Raw genomic sequence first — 18,419 nt, 5'->3', positions numbered from 1 at the left:
AAGTATCCGCATGTTATCCCAAATTTTGTGCCATTTATCAAAAACTTTGTATGAAATACATGTGTCAGGAAGATAGTTGGATGTCTTATCGACCTGTAGGTAACTATAGGTCGATATATGGATATATATAAATAAAGATATATGTGTATGTTACAGGAAGATCATCAAATTACTCATTTCGTGAATGAACATTAGTTTAATTTAGGTTTATTTAGGTTAGGCTGATCTAGGATAAGGTTAGGTTAAGGTTTGGTTAGGTTTGGTTAAGTTTGGTTAGTTTAGGCTTAATAGAGAAGGGAACGGTGACTTCCACCATAAAGTCACTCCGGGCATATGACACCGGACCCACGGTCATTGAGGGGTTTCAACCCCCTCCCCCAACCACCCAGCCCAGGGCCTTTAACCGATTTTGATAAAAAACAATAGGCTCTCAAGGTTTATGTATATGTACCTTATGATTTTTTTTTTTTCCCCAGAGCGACTGGAGCAAAACTTTGACCTGTAGAGAGAAGACAAACAGACAGACAGAGACAAGCATACGGAACTGACCACCATGCTTGCCGAATCTTTCGATTCTGGCAACAACCAACATAGGTGAATACATAACCTCCTCCAAATTGTTGGCTGAGGTAAATATATGATAAAAGCCTAATTATACATACTCATGTAGCAATAATTTGTAATTTTTTGCATTATATTGTATGTACTTAATATAAATTTCTTTTATGCATTTCAGCTTTCAACCCCTGTAGATTTAATTATGATTCTGGCCAGTGATAGATAAAGCATATCATTTTATTTCAATAAAACTAATTTAAAATATATGATAAAGCCCAATTATACCTAACTCATGTAGCAAAAATTTGTAATTTAATGAGTTATATTGTATGTACTTAATATAAATTTCTTATATACATGTCTTCAACCACAGTAGATTGACTGATCCCCAATCGACCTTCCATTATCCATCGACACCCGTATTGCCTCCCAGCCAATTATCGATCCCCTTTTGACCAATCAGGCATTTATCGACCTCTTGATACTCCCATCGACCCCTGGGAGTCGATTTACCACTTTGGGTGCCCCTGGTGCAAATAAAGGTAGTAAAGACCGGAAATATGGAGAAAATTAAAGCACAACATCTCTAGTTCAGCATCAGAAAGGTTTGGGACGTATGGAGGAGGGACGGAGGAATTAAGATAAACAGTGTATTAGAGTGAGGAAGTAAGAGTGGCACTGGATGAGAAAAAGTTAAAGTGTAAGGAATGGTTGAAAACTAGAGTGAATGAAGAGCCAGATACAGAAACGTGTACTGAATATTTTTTAACTGAGAAAAGAGAAAAGAGTGATGAAAGAGTCAATAGAGAGTAGATGAGGAGTTTGACAGACACTTCTAAGTAACGAAAGGCAAGATGTTACGAAGTTGTTTCGGGCAAAATTAAGGAAAGTTATTGGTACTCGTACCGGTAGGAGTAGCAATAACAGGGAAATGTAGGGAATGGGAAATATGGGGAGCGTAATTCATCAGTGGGAGGAGGGGAGAGGGGAGAAGGAAAATCAAAACAGGGAACGCTCCGTTCCAAGGATGAGTGTAGTGAAAAGAGAAACGCTGGTGCAGGAAGTGGAAGTAGTTATGGAATTGACGGGGAAGCTGCGCAAATTAGCTTTGTTACGGAGGAGAGTGCCTCAGAAGTGTATAGCTGTATCCTTATATAAGAGAAAGGGAAATATGAGAAAATAGGTGAATCTCGGAGGAACACGTTTGGCAAGAGCGGTAGGAAAGATATACGACTAATTACTGACTTACTGGGTGAATGTTTTTTATATAAAAGTTGGAGTTGAGCTGGATGGATTGAGAGAGGGCAGGGAAACACTGATTTATCGCACAGAGAAGATTCTGGAAATGGAGGGAAGGCTGCTAGTAGCAGATATAATAGTTTTGGTGGAGATGTTGAAATGTATTATCTCAAAAGTACCTGCGTGTGTCATGAAGAAAAAAATGGGTAAATGAATGGTTTAATTGAAAGTGCGGTAATGAGACTGATTATATATATATATATATATATATATATATATATATATATATATATATATATATATATATATAACTTTGTGGAGGTATGGTCATGTCGAACGAATGATAAGGGAGAGACTGATCAGTAAATGTATGGAACTGAGGCTGGTGGGAGATGGAGTGGTAGCCCACAAAGCTGGGGTAGTGATAACATGCAAGATAAAAAAGGGTGATGCGTTGTGGAAAGTGGCCGTTACTAAGTGCCGTACTTTATAAACCAAGAGTTTTGACGCGTCCATTGGCGACGTTTAGTCATCAGACGTACACTACCTTAGCGTCAGTTATCCTTACAATAAATAATCTGAACCGTTAGTCTTGGAGAAAAGCCAGTTCAGTTTGAATGCCGCGACAGTCGTCAGATTGGGTGAAATGCGTTGCATGAACGCTAACAGTGCATGAATTTTGAATGTTTCTTCTCTTTAATAAACCACACACTTCGCTGACCCATTCTAAACTGTTATTATTATGTAGGAAATGTTTATATATGAGCTAGAATTTGTAAAAAATTATGATAGAACGCATATTGAGAATGCATTTACAAGCAAGATACAATATACTGTAGAAGCTTGGAGTGAATTATAATTTATCCTCTTTTTGCCATTGTTTACATGAAATAATTATTGAAGATGTCTAAATTTGAATTTATACAAGTAAAGTGAAAGTATTATTGCATACTGTGTAGACTTCCATAGTGTTTCCTGCCAGCCCACTAGACAGGAAGAATACAGCAGTATATCCTGATTATATGCACCTCTTCTCATGTAGTAGTACATTATAAGTTATGTTCCTAAATTTATATTGCAAGATGCAAGTACATAGTTATTACAGAATTATTTTTAGCATTCAGGTTGCTTTGCTTCTTTCCAAGCTTGTTGAATGGTGTTATTCATTGAAGCACCAACACATGAGGGATACATACTGTATACACTCTTCCATTTATTTTTATTCAGCAATATCTCTCCACTCCTATCATCCACCCATAACCAGCAAAACATGTTGAAAAATATAGGTTATCAGATGTGTGTACTGTCAGTTGTTCAATCAAGTTTCTATATATCCGGCTATAGCTTTCTTTCCCCTATAATTATTGCCATCTTCCATGTCTCAGTAATTACTAGTGAAATTACAGTCTAACTTGGTAATTATACTCCTCTGGTATTCACACCCTTCATTATTACCTTTCTCTTTAAACAGTGAGCAGTGATTCCGTATGTTCCTTGGTACATAGCCTACAGTATTTCTTTTTCCTTCACAGTCTGCAAGATAAGTCTTACCTCTTTTCCCCAGAATAATTCCACTTCTGTAGTACTTTCATCCAGCTCTGTTTTATGCATTTTCAATCTGCTTATTATTCTGTTTTCTGAACTTCTCTTAAACTGTTCATATACTTGATGTTGTTTTCCTTCACTAAATATCTATCTCAATATTTCCCGTTTGCCACAGTCATATCTTAACTGCACCTTTCATGCTTTTCTATAACCTTTCTACCCAAACCAGTATTCCCTGCCATTCCTACCCCCATCTACTTAATTACAATAACTGTCTTTTCCATCTAATTAACTGTCAGATGTCAGAAGACTTCATAATCATCTTCCATGGGTAAGATTTTTAGATGGAATCTCATTTCATGTGGCCTGTTGGTGGGGAGGGGGACTAAATTAAGTGTTTGACCACCCTGTATATTATTCGTACTATTAACAGACGATTATATTCAGTTTAGGAGCGACTTTGAAATAGACAGGTAAGAAATGGTTTTCATTAACCTCTTCGCTATTCGAGTACTCAGTTAAGATGAATAAAATCATCTGGCAACAGGGCTTTCCAATGAAGAATAGTGTGCGTCATGAGATTCAAGTGCTTCAAACATCACACTCATATTGATGCCATTGATGATTGTATAGTAGTCAGAGAGTTTGTTGAAAGTACTAAGTATTATCTAAATATGAATACAACAGAAAGTGATGTGTTATTTTTGTGTTAGTAATCAGCGTAATGATTCAGAGTTCTGCTTTGAGAAGTAGCCGCTGTGATTGGTAAAGTTTTCATGGGTTTTGTGGGAAGTAGCAATGCCAGTCTTTAGTTAGAATAAGAAAAGAAGAAAAAGAAGGATAGTGGTGGATCTTGATATTATTTAATATACTTGCAATGATCCAAGAATTGAAGTTTCCGCGGATGTGTACGGTCTTTTTGATACTTGGGGAAAATGTGCTTCATTAAACAAACTACGGAAAGTCAATATTTTGTGAACTTTCGCATTGTATGGTATGTCCTTTCTAAACTCAAATTACGAGCCATTAACTCTAATAGAATTTCTCGTTCAGACGTATTCGATATTTTGGTTGACTTAAGGAAGAAATATCACCAAAAAATAACCGTAGAATTCTTTCACTATACAACCTCGTTTCGTTATCACATTAAACTCCTAGGCTCCAATGCTCATTCTCAACTTACTAAAGGCGCCTGACGTTAAGTAATATAAAATACTGAAATAGTTCCGATCATGAGAGAGTTTATGCTATAAGTATTAGCAATCAGGCTCCAATAACTAACTCACAGCTTAACAGATACTTAAGGCATTAGCTGGAATCCCAACCATAAGGGGATTAATGCAGCTCACGTGGCCGGCAGATACAGCCAGCGTCAATTGACGTGTCGTCAACAAAAACAACACACGCAACGTGATTTCTATTATTAATAATAACGAAACAAATAGCTAGAATGCAACAACATTGTAGCTGAAGCTTTGTTTACTAACCTTCTCTTTGGGTATGGGTTGACCTTTGCGTTTTCGCACGTCTACAAGGCGGCCAGGCAGTGAATCTGCAAGTTTTTGCAGAGTTGATGGAGTTGATGGTGGTATGGTGGTCCAGGCCCGACGAAGTGCATCCTCTAATTTTTCCAGTGTGGAGGTGTCTTCTTCTCTTATTTTCACTTTTAGAATGGCCCAGAGGTTCTCAATGGGTGATATGCCAGGGCTGTTTGGTGGCCAGTCAGTTATCATCTCGATCTCGCTGTCCCTGAGCCAGTTCTTTACCACCTGGGCAGCGTGGCATGGTGCGCCGTCCTGTTGCAAGATCTCTGCACCTGTTGCCCCAAAGCAATCTGCCAGTTTCCCATCTAAAATGTGCAGGTACACGTCTTTAGTGATGGACTGACCCTTGGGGAAGATGTGCATATCAGCTAAACCACCGTACATACACAAATGCTCCCCACACCATAAGAGAGGGAGGATGTTTTAACCCGTCACTTCCCGAGGTTTTCCGCACTTTCGACATCCCCCAATCCCGAGGTATTTTCGAAAAAATTTTTTTTGGCTAAAACCTCTGCTTTTGGTGAGAAACATTGAAAATTCATAGAGAAATTGCTCACCTGAGGTTTAAAATACTCGATCCAGGTAGGAGTTCCTCCTTACCTGACTGGGTTTTCTAACATGCTGGCACCAAAGAAAACGAGTTCTATGGGAGGGTAACTATTTCACACAACTCAAACGGTATTTATTTATTTACTTGTTACGAATTTATATATAGTATGAGAGTATATTGGTTTTCAAGCAGTAATATAGGCATTATAAGCATTGTTTCACTCACTAACTAATCACCATACCTGACCTTTTTTTGGCACATTACCTGATCATTATTTCTGACTGTTTCTTCTTCCAATGCTATGTAAACTTTGTCCTCCACATTGTCATCGATTGGGGAATCACTCTGGCCCTGAATATCTTTACTGGCCAGGTCACTGGTAACAGGTGAATTGCCTAGACAATGGCGTGAGGGGGGGAGGAGGGAGGTTATGCGGTGTAAGGCATTGTCCCTGCTTGGCATCTTGTAGGGGAATAGAGGAAGGTGTCCCGTGTATACGTACGAAAAATCACGCGCGAAAATTGAAAATTGTGCAAATTAGGGACCTTGCAATTGCACGATGTAGCAGTACGTCGCCGGGACTGCCAAATGCAAAACGTTGCAACGTACCCATATGTTGACTGGACAGGGCGGGTTAAGGTCTTGGTGGTATAGCGGTTGTCACACGGGTCCGAGCCCTTGCGGTGCCACACCTTTATGCCTTTCGTATCACTAACACAAAAAACTGATTTGTCTGTCCACAAGACCTTTCTCCAATCTTCTTGAGTCCATGAAGAATATTTTTCGGCAAAGGCAAGCCTCTTCATCTGCTAGTCTCTGTCACCATAGGCTTACTTCTGGCCTTTATTTTGCTGTATTTCAGTTTATTTCGGATGATTCTCTGTAGAGTTCATACAGCTGTTCCCTGTAGTAGATCTTTGTTATTTTCCTTAATTTGTTTTGCTGTAATTGTTGGATTCTTTTCTAACTCCCACCTGATAATTGCTAATGTCTTGTCTCCAACTTTGGAAGGCCTTCCCCCACCATATCTTTGATGGGGTGTATCACGCTCGCCACTCACCTTAAATTTAGACACTTGTCGTTGCACTGTATGTAGGTTTACTCCTGTTTCTTGGCTGATTTCTCGGCAATTAAGGCCTAACTTATGACACTGCACTATTTTTACTAAGTTCATGATTTGCACGAGCAATTTTGCAATGGTCGGTAACGCCTCGCACAGAGTTTTGGGAAAAGGGTACAAAAAATCTCCGAGATCAATCCCCTACAAAAGCGTAATTAAAACTGACCGTTGTATCTTTAAAAACTCTGAACGGCAACACCTCTGAGTTGCCAAGTAGTTATTTTCTCCCGAGGCGTTTTTTTCTTGGACGTTAGGAGACAATGTATCACAAACCTAATATGTAGGTCTAGTGAGGCCTGCAACGACACGTCAATTGACGCTGACTGTATGAGCCGTGTGATTTATCTATTATAATGTGCATGCCACCATATTTACATTCGACACAGGTTGTACATTGTAATACCATGCACTTCACTAATCTTCGTAGTTTCTCTGATTTCAGTGAAAAATTTTATTTTAGTGCGTGGCTTGCAGCGCCATTAGACGGACAGACTGCAAAGGTCAGCAGGAATCGGTCGTTCGTTCGAATATATCCTTCAACTATAGTGAAGGCCGGGCCATACGTTAGCCCGGTCAGTGGGGTTTTGGCTGTTGCAGGTTTGTCCCTTGGTGAGCAACTCTGGCACCCACCAGGGTCCCTTAGTGGGCAGCCCAGATGTCCACCCGGACAGCCCGACAGCCCACCAGAGGGCTTGCTGGGCACAGCGAGCAATCCGGCAGGGATACTTTGCATGGTTGTAAAGAACAGTGTGACTGATCACATTTACCTTCCGGGAAGGCACATACAATCGTGAAAAGCAACCAAAAACAAAAATCCTGAAGGTCTGCTGGAAATCGCTGCACAAATAATTGACGCCGATGTATGAATCACTGGATTGCCTGTCATGCACTGGAAATTGCGTATTTTGAAACACAGCAAACATTCGTTCATGGTGGAATATTCTCTGTACTTAATGTACTTCTGCATCATCCAAGACCTATCTGTAATTATATGGCAACGTTATCATTAAAGTTAATGTGCTTAATATAAGTAATTATAAATAGAATTACAAATACTCACTTATACTTTGCAACTTAGGCCAATATATAGGATTTTCAATGGAAATGTCTGTTAGCATAGATTAGTTTATCAGTTCTGGCCCTGTTCATAAAAGTGAGAGGGTTGTGTAAGTGTAGGCTATTCGAGCAGCCAGCTTTTTACCATAATTTTAAAATACCTTATTAGAGTTATAAGTAATTAGCCTACACACACACACACAAACACACACACACACACACACACACACACACACACACACACACACACCGCTCCCTAGCTGAGTGGTAACGCTCTCGCCTGCCATTTGGAAAGACTAGAGTTCAGGTCTTGCTCACGGTGCGAAAAGTTCATTGACGAAGCAGGTGGTTACTGTTCCCCTTGAGCAATGAGATGGGTGTGTGCATGTGTGAAAGGTCACAGCTTGCCCTTAGATTGGACTATATGAGCTCTCAGCTCCTTTCCGGAAGGATAAAAGCTGACGATCACGACCATCACTCGATCCTGACAGGTCCAGTGAATTACACACACACACACACACACACACACACACACACCAAATCAATCATGTTTACAGCGGCTCTGCTCTCTCTATTCCCATTCATCAGACCTTCAAAATATTCATTTCATCTGGTTCATACTTCATCTCCATGAGTTAATAATCTGCCACTTCCATCCTTCACAGTTTCACATTTCTTTCCGCTGTCACTTCTACATTTCTGCACCTCTTTCCAGAAAAACTTTCAATTTTCATAGTAATTTGCATTGATTTTTCTTTCTAGATCATCACTTACCTCCTTCTTTTTCCTTCCCATTAGTCTCTTTACGTGCTTTTTGCTCTCAGTATACTCAATTTTATTTCAGTTGAACCCCTGTCCTGTAACCACTCTTGCCACTTCTTCCTCTTTTCCTCCACTAACTCCTAACCTCTTCATCCCACCATGCCATGCCTTTCTTCTTTGTTGTTGCTCTTGGCACACCACTCACCGCTTTAGCATTCCTAACTATGCAATCCCTATATGCATTCCACAGGCTATCCAGATCCATTTCATTCCAATTCACTGATTCTAACTCCTCCCCTACTTTAGTCCTGTATTCATATGCCATTTCTTTGATTCAGTGTAACATATACGATTAATCTTTGCAGCTTCTTGCCAAGGTCTGACTTGGTCATGCATTTGCTGTATAATACAGCAAAGCCTGGAGGGGCGAAGCAGTGGTGTATTGGCTAACTCATTCGGACTGCAAGTGGAAAAATCAGAAATCGAATAGTCCAGTCAGACTCTTGGTCAAAATTTACCTTCTCATTATTCCACTCCATCAGAGATAAAATAGTGGAGCTGAATGTAAACCAACTTCTGTAGGTCTGTTCTAAAGAAAGACTGGAGCATCAAGAATTGATTATCCACCTCATTTAACCTCGTGTAGTTTATGGACCATAAGCCTTTTTCCTCTGCCTCGACCAGTTCACGGTCGCTGATGTTAAGGTCTATTCACCTGCCTCCTTGAAAGGTAGCAGATCATCACCTTCAAATTTGCCAGTTACCTGTCCACTGTTATTCCGTTTGTCTTATCCTGTAATAATTTGAACTATCACTCATCATGTTTATTAAAGTACATAATTAACTTTGATTATAGCTATAGATATATAACAAACGATATTTGGCTTCTGCCCCTCAATTTGTTCTATCTATCTATCTATCTATAGCCCGACGCCCTAATCCCGCAAAGGGTGGCCGCAGACAGAACGCCTCCAAGTCGCTCTGTCACCCACCATTTGACTACCCTCCCCTCAACTCCCCCCCTCCCTCATATACCTCTCAACTCCATCCCTCCACCTCATCCTCGGTCTACCTCTCCCTCTCCCTCCCTCCACCTCACCTACATACACCCTCTTAGTCAGTCTTTCATTCTCCATTCTCTTCACATGTCCAAACCACCTCAGTGTATTTCTCCAAATCTTCTCAACCACATCCACATCCACCCCACATCGTTCCTTCACTTCTTCATTCGTCAACCTGTCCCTCCACATCACTCCACATGCTCCTCTCAAGTAACTCATTTCCACTGCTCTCACTCTTGACTTGTTCCCCTCTTGCAAGGTCCACGCCTCGCTTCCATACGTCAGGGTAGGGATCACAATACCATCATGCAGTGACTTCTTAACTTCCATACTCACCTCCCTATTTATCATCACTGCTTTCAGTGTACCAACGACCTTCCTTCCCTGGTGTACCCTTTCACGCACTTCATCCCCCAAAGTTCCATCCTTACTCATCACACTACCCAAGTACTTGAATGCACTCACATTCTCCATATCCTCACCATCCAACCTCACTGCACACTCTGTGACTTCATTCCTCTCAAACACCATAACTTTACTTTTGTTTACATTAACTTCAGATTCCTCCTCCTACACACTGTCCCAAATTCATTCACCAAACCTTGCAACTCCCATTCATCTTCACTCAAAAGTACTGTATCATCAGGAAACAGCAATACCGGAAGCTTCCAAATCTCACCCTCATTCATTAGAGCCACCCCCACATCCACTGCCCTACCCTGCACCTCCTTTACAACCCCATCCATGTATATATTAAACAGCCATGGAGATACCACACAACCCTGTTTCAGTCCCACATTGAGATCAAAGAACTCACTCAGCTCACCATCCACTCGCACCGTAACCCTAGCTCCCTCATACATACTCTTAACAGCACTCAACAATTTCCCCTCCACTCCATATATTCTTAATACCTTCCACATACCTTGCCTATCTATTCTGTCATAAGCTTTCTCCAAGTCCATGAAGGCAGCATACACTTTCCTTCCCTTCTCTAGATATTTCTCCACTAAACATCTTAGAACAAATATCTGATCTACACACCCTTTTCCCTTCCTAAATCCCCCTTGTTCTTCTCCAACTAGCTCCTCTGTCATATGCCTAACCCTATCAATGAGTATTCTACCATATATTTTACCAGTCTCACTAAGTAGGCAAATACCCCTATGGTTACCACATACTTCTCTCTCTCCTTTTCCTTTGTATAAAGGAACAATTATACCTGATTTCCAGTCCTCTGGAACCCTTCCCTCTTCCCAAGCCAATCTACACAGCTTCCATATCCACTCCACAACAATCTCACCCCCATATCTAAGCATTTCACCACACACTCCATCAATTCCTGGGGCCTTTCCCAACTTAATCTTCTTCATCGCTGCCACTACTTCCGCCCTACTGATCTCTTCCTCCCTCCTCTCATCTCTTCTTCTCCCAGCCATTCCCCAACCACTTATACTCGCACTGCTCTCACTCTCCACATTCAACAAATCCTCAAAGTGCTCCTTCCATCTCCTCAGTTTCTCTCTCTTCTCCACCAACAATCTATTATTCCTATCTTTCACTCCTCTACTATTTCCCCTTTCACACTGCCTTACTTTCTTTACCTCCTTCCAAAACAATTTCTTACTCTCCCTCCATTTCACACTCATATTCCTCCCAAACTCCTCATCCACTTTCTTTTTACTCTCCTTCACCAGTCTCTTAACCTCCCTTCTCCTGCTCACATATATCTCTCTCTTCTCTCTCTCTCATCTCCTCCCCTACCTCTACTTGCTAACCATTCACTATATGCCTTCTTCTTTTGTTCCACAGCTCGTTTCACCTCATCATTCCACCATGCTGTCCCTTGCACACCCTTGCATCTCCTCCTCACTCCACAAACCGCCTCACACGCTGCGCCTATCTCTTCCGTGAATATCTTACATACATCTTCCACCCCTTCCATCTGCTCTAGCTCATACATTCCCAGTCTTTCTTCCACTTTGCTCTTATACTCTGTCATTTTCTCACTATCTTGCAATTTCTCCACTCTTCTCACAGGAGTTGCTTCTTCCTGTCTTCCCCTTCGTCTCCTCAACCACTTTCTTTGCAGCTCTACCTTGGCCATCACTAAGTGATGGTCTGAGACTCCATTCCCCCACCCTCTCCACACTCTTGCATCCAACACTTGTCTCTCATTCGCTCATCCACACACACGTAGTCTATCATTGCCTTTCGTTCAACAAGTTCACCATCCATCCTCCTCATTACTCTCCATGTATACCGGTGGATCATCTTATGCCGAAAGTAGGTGTTGGCTATTGCCAACCCCTTACAAGCACAGATGTCCACCAAAGCACTTCCATTCCCATCTACGTCAGCTGGCACACCCCACTGACCAACCACTCCATCCACTCGTACATTCCCAACTTTGCCATTCATGTCTCCAATCAACAGCACTCTCTCGCTCCTCTCAAACTTGTCCATACACGCTTCTACACTCGCCCAAAACTCATCTTTCACTCTTGCCACTCGATCCTCTGTTGGGGCATACACACATACAATCGCCCACGCTTGTATACCTACTTTCATCCTCGCCCATACAATCCTTGCACCCACTGTTCCATACTCTCTTATATTCTCCATTCACTTCTTGCTTATCATCAGACATACTCCCTCTCTTGCCCTCTCATTTTCATTGACTCCCGCACATATACCTAAACCATATTCCCATTCTCTCACCCTTTCACCTTCCCATTTAGTTTCAGTCAATCCACATTTATCCACTTTTGCATCCTCAAGCACCTGAACAATCTCTCTCTCTTTCACTTCATCATTCACTCCTCTCACATTCCACGTTCCCACCCTAAGAATGTCCTTCGTCCGTTCCTTAGTCGTCAACGTATGGTCCGTCCGGGTCCGAGGCGCTTTGTTCGCTTTTTTAGTTAGTTCTTTTTACGGGGTGGGGCACTAACCCACCACCAACCCTTTTAGTCGCCTCGTACGACAAGCAGGGATACTGGGGGAGTATTCTTGAAACCCCCCTACCCCCAGGGGGTTTAACTAAGGTCATCTGTGTGTGTGTGTGTGTGTGTGTGTGTGTGTGTGTGTGAGAGAGAGAGAGAGAGAGAGAGACCCATCTGAGAAATACTGAATCCTATACATTAGTGGAAAATTGCAAGAATTTAAAGTTTTCGTTCCCTCCACCCATATATTCATCGCCACAAACATTACACAAAGGCAGTAATTCCTTAACAATGTCTCCATACTGTTAACGCCTTATGAGAAGTTGCCAGGCTAAATGATTGGACTGGAATTTCACTTTCTGAATTTGGAACCCCAGACATGTAAAGAGTTTATTGATCTTGACTTTATCCAGTTTCTTCCATGCACTTACAACATCCCAGATAACACACCTCTCACTAAACCCGATTACTAGAAACACCTTTTCATTCTCGTTAACACTACTTGATCTTTTGTACATAAAAAGGCACTTGTCGAATTACTGGAGTTCGATATACCGTCATCACGACTGGTGATTCACTTAAACTGAAAATTACTGTACACTGGTTTGGAGGCGGGAAGAATACAACACTGGAAAGCATGACTTGGTGGTTCTGATCGTGCTGATGATATTCTAGTGGACCGGATTCCTGACATGTTTACAGCTTTATTTCTTCAAACCGATGACGTATTTTTCATTTCCGCTCTTAAGCCAAATTAAATCATTTCCTTGTAGCAAGAATTAAACTACAAAAATACATCATGTTGAAATGGTTATTGCAATACTCATACACCATCAGGTCAATCAGACACCTCAGAGAACAAGATGTTTAATCGACCTGATGGCAGTTTGCAAGCTCTTATTCTGCATATGTTTGTCAACATTCGTGGCCATATCAATTTGGGCTCATTGTCGCACTCATTGTACTGGATGAAGGTGTGAAAATCTGAAAGGAAACATCACTCTCTTTTGTGTTCGTACATCTTTTTGACCCGCAGCGTTGAGGTGGCTATGGCGTCTTGCTTTTAGAGGTGTTTCATCGACCTGATGATATACTGCAACAGTCATTCTGCATATATTAGTGGTTAATGTATCCAGTTGTACTGTACTTACACCACTGTAACTATACAGTCCCCTAACCAGGGACCCCCCCACTCCTCTCTCTCTCTCTCTCTCTCTCTCTCTCTCTACTTCCTTCCCTTTTGCGCCTTTCCCTATTTCTCCCACAGTCCCTCTCTCCTTTTCTTCCAACTCCCGTCTTTTCCTCCACTCCTCTTCCTCAATCACCTTCTCCTTTTTGCCACATCTTTTCCTCCACCTCATGGCTCCCATCCTCCACTCCCTTTCCCCTTTCTTCATCATTGCTCCATGCCCTATACATTCCTCCAAGTTCTCTCTCCACGCTGCCTCAGCTCTTCATTCACTTTTCGTTTAGTTCTTCTCTGTCTTTCTCCTAGCACAAAGCCTCTCCTTTCCACTCCTTTCTTTCCCTAAAACTTTCCTCTCCCCTCTCCCACCATCTCCTTCTTTTCTTTGCTACAGCTCCCCCTCTCCACCCTACCCTCTCCTTCTACACTTCCTCTACTCTTCTCTTCTCTCCTACACTCCTCTTTTCCATCTTCTAGTGCATTCTTCCCCACGCTCCCTCCGCACTTTCTTCCCGCTAACTTCCCTCTCCACCCCTAACCCCCATTCCATCTTTCTAGTTCACCTCCACTCCTCCCCATCACCCCTGCTCTAGTCTCCTGCCCTCCTCCACCTCCTCCCATCCCCCGCCATAAACTGCCTCCCCCAGCCAGCAGCCTCGCCACGATTCATTACCCACAAGACACTGGGGTCAAAATGTTTTATTCATGAAACAGATTTGCTTCTTAAGACCTCCCGCGCCAGCCTTGATGACGCTTCTTCTTCCCTAACCGCAAGGCAGGCAGGCAGGGTGACGGGAAGGGAGACAGACTGGGTGGTAGACAGAGTAGGGTGATAGAAAGGGGAGGAGGAATAAAAGGGTTAGAGTATTGAGAGGAAAACGACAAAGTATGTAGATAAGGTAGGCTGGAAGGATAAGTTCGGTAGGTAGAGAGTGTAGATAGAAATATCAGGGAGGCAGCAGGAGGGCAGGCAGTGAGGCAGACATGGTGGACATGAAAGTATGCAGGCAAACAGGGCAAGTAGGGAACGTAGACAGAGAGGCAGGCAAGGTAGGTTGGTAAGAATAGAAAGAGAGAAAAAGAAAGTTAAAAGACAGGGAGAGTGATAGGAAGTAGGTAGAGGAGAAAGGCAAGCAGTTTTTTTTTTTTTTTTTTTTTCAAATAACGGAACAGAGGAAGGAAAAACAAATGAATTAAAAAAAAAATAATCCATACACCAGATTACTGGTGCCCTCTGTTCAAAAAATATCTGTAACAGTTAGACTTGAACAGCTGTAGGTTGAAGTTTGGAGGTAAAACAACTCCGGGGGAAGCGAGTTCCAGAGAGACGCAGTTCGGAGAATGAAAGAATTCTGACAAGCAGAAGTTCTGCAATATGGCTGAGTGACATTCTAGTCATGAGCGCTACCAGATGCCCGTGTAGCACGAGGGAAGGCAAGGAGAGGTGGCACCGTGTACGCAACTTCATCTGAGCATTTGCCATAAAAGTATCTGTAAAATAATGCAAGGGAGGCAACGTTCCTTCTTACTTGTAGGGGAGGTAGTTTATTTGTAATGGCTGGGTTGTAGTAGTAGTAGTTGTTCCCTAGGCAGTCTGGCCGAACAGCCCCGAGTCCCTTAGAAAGGCCACGGCCGAGACCGGGCTTTCCCACAGAGCTCTCAAAGAGTGTATGTTGTATTGTTGGCGTAGGTGATTGTGTGCAATGCAGCCTTCCATAATGTGCTTAATAGTATGGGGTGTTGTGTTGCATCCTGGACAGGCATCAGCAACCGAGTCATCCAGCCTCTTCTGGTAGCTTAAGAGGGCTGGATGGTGCCCACATCTCAGCCTGGCCAGGTGGACCCTGTCCTCACGAGGAAGATAGGATTCAGAAGGGTGGATGTCAGAGGCCGTGCATGCAGCTGTGTGTTGTCTTTAAGTGACTGAAATAAGCGGCGAGTGATCTGAGTGTGGATATGCTTGTGGAAGCTGGTCTGAGGTGGGCGAGAGGGGAGAGATGACAGTATTTGTGTATGGTATCGTGTGCTGGGTGTTGTTTTGATGTTCCTTGGTGTGGGTGGATGTGCTGCCATGTACTGTAATGGATGTTGTGGGTTTGTGGAGGCTGCAGCAAGAAATTGAGTGCCTCTCATGTCTAGGTGATCCTTGACTTTGAGGACCTTGGTTTCTTGATGTAGGTGGTCTGTGGGTGTAGTAGCGTGCAGCCTGTGATTGTTTTAGGGCCTTGTTCTGTATGGTCTGTAGAGTGTTGTAGTGTGTTTTGGTGAGGTTAGAAGCCCAGGCAGGGCTTGCATAATTCATCACTGAACGTATGTATTGTTTGTATACTGTGGTGGTGATTTCTTTGTTGTGTCCGAATGTTGTATGGGCAAGTGACCTCAAAGCACTGAGTTTTGGTGTTATTTTATTTTTAATGTTGGTGATGTGTTGATTAAATGACATTGATGTATTGTATGTTACACCAAGGATTTTGGGTGAGTGTGTGTGTGGTAGGGGGGTGTTGTTTATGGTGAGGTGTGGGATGTGACTGTGTTCTGCTGTCAAGTTTGTGAGAAGAGTCACTGTAGATTTGGCTGGGGCTATTTTGAGCTTGTTTTTGGTGAACCATTCATGTAGTGTGTTGAGGTAAGGTTGCATGATGTGTGCAGCTGTGTTTGCGTTTTGGTGCATACATGTAAGTGTTATATCATCTGCATAGGAAGCTATGTGTATCTGTGGTGTGTGGGTACGTCGTGCATGTATAGGTTAAAGAGTGTAGGGGACAAAACAGATCCTTGGGGGACGCCGTTTGTGAAGTTTCTGATGTTTGAAGACTGACCAGCAAATGTTACATGTGCACATCTGCCTGCTAAGTAGTTTGCCAGCCATCTTTTTGTGTTATTGTGCATGTTTGTGTTGAGTATTTTGTTTGTGAGGTTGTGGCGGGGGATGGCATCAAAAGCTTTGCTAATGTCTAGTGTGACTAAAAGTGTTCTGTGTGGTGGCCTAGCTGAATTCATGCCATCAAAAACTCTCTGTGTAAGGTCTGTAAGAAGTGTGTTTGTGGAGTGTAGTGGCCTAAAGCCATGTTGTGACTGGGCTAGGGGAATGTGAGGTGTGACTAGTTGTAGTACCAGTCGTTCAGTGACTTTAGAGGGGGTGCAGAGGAGTGTGATGGGGTGATGTGAGGAAGGTAACGTGGGGTCTTTGTTGGGTTTAGGGATAGTGATGATATTGCCATGCTTCCAGATGTTGGGTATTATGTTGTGTGAGTAGCTGTAGTTTGATATGTTGGTGAGTGCTTGTATGCCTTGCGGTCCTAGGTGTTTAAGGTGAATGTTGCTTATGTTGTCTGGTCCACAGGCAGATGAGTACTTGTGGTTGTTAATGATGTGCTTCGTCTGGTTGTAAGTGAAAGGTGCGTAGTCTGGGTCTGTGGGGAACTGTCTTTTACGTCGGATGATACGTCGGTCTTCGGGATGGGGTTTTAGATGGCTGACTTGTGAAAAGTGATTGATGAGAGTGCTTGCTTGTTGTTTGTTTGAGGGTATGGTGTCTGTTGTTGTGATGGCAGCGTGTGATTGTGTGGTGTTGCTGTTGGAAAGTGCAGTGCTGTTTAGTGTTTTGTAGAGTTTACTGATGTTTGTTTTGTGGTCAAGTGTTTGGAGGTAATTTTTCCAGTTTAGTGTTTGCTGTTCTGATATTTTATTGTTTATTTGGCTGGGTTGTTAATAATTCTAACAGCTTTGTTCTGAATTTTGTCTAGTTGTTTTAATGCAACCTCTCCACATCCATTCCACAAAGGTGAGCAATATTTAAGCTAAAAGCGCACATTACTCTTATAAATTATAGGTAACTGCTCGTCAGTGAAGAAGTTACGGACACTGTACAATAATCCAAGTTTCTTTGAGGCGGTTTTAGCAAGTGGTCTAACATGAGAGATCCAGCTGAGGGCATTGTTAAGTGAGACGCCGAGAATTTCAATACTTTTGGAGATGGGAATATAAATAGCACTGAAGATAATGTACGAATCTGGCAATATATGTCTATTAGTAAATTGTATATATTTGGTTTTACTAGCATTAAATGAGGTTAGTAGGGAAAGCAAAACAGCAGTAAAGCATGTCGGTATGCAGGCGGAAATGGCAGACAGCAGAAAGGGTACTAGGTTGGCAGCATGTAAAGTAGGTTGGTCAGTAAAGTAGGAAATCGATGGTTGAAAGACCGGGTGGGAGGCACAGCCATGAGTATGAAAGGAACAGGCAGGCTGAAAAGATAGGCACGACAGGCAGAAAAGCAGGGCAGAGAGGCAGTTATAGTAGAGATGCAGCCTGTATAGATTGGGAAGGTGACAGTCAGAGAAGGTGGCTTGCAAGCAAGGAGGCAGGCAGGTAGTGTGGCAGGCAGGTAGAGCAGCATGCAGACAGAGTAACAGGTAATCAAGGTTGCAGGAAGGCACGGTGGTAAGCAGACAGGTGGGAGAACAATTCTGGTGGCAGGGAGGCAGGTAGGGAGCCAGACAAGGTGAGTAAGGAAATAAGTAGGTAGACAGGCATAGGATATTCGTAGGAAGAGAAAGAGGAAAGACGACGGTTGGAAGACAGGGTGCGAGGCAGATAGGAGAGGTCACAGAAGGGAGGTGTGAAAGCAAGGCAGGGTTACCTGCAAAAGTGGCGATAAGCAGGCAGGATGGGAGGAAAGCATGGTGGCAGGGAGGCAAGGTGGCAGACAACAAGGTGACAAGCAGACAGGACGGAAGGCTGACACGGTGGCGGGCAGGCAGGTTAACAGAAAGGCTCGGTAGATAGGCAGGGTTGCAGGCAGGGAGGCAAGTGTAAAGCAAAAGAGAAACACTGAGTGTTAAAACATGGAG

Source organism: Coenobita brevimanus, chromosome 101, assembly GCF_032717465.1.
Source record: "Coenobita brevimanus isolate Jiangsu-jjx chromosome 101, ASM3271746v2, whole genome shotgun sequence".
In the NCBI taxonomy this organism is placed as follows: domain Eukaryota; kingdom Metazoa; phylum Arthropoda; class Malacostraca; order Decapoda; family Coenobitidae; genus Coenobita; species Coenobita brevimanus.
Note: the sequence above shows the minus strand (reverse complement) of the source record.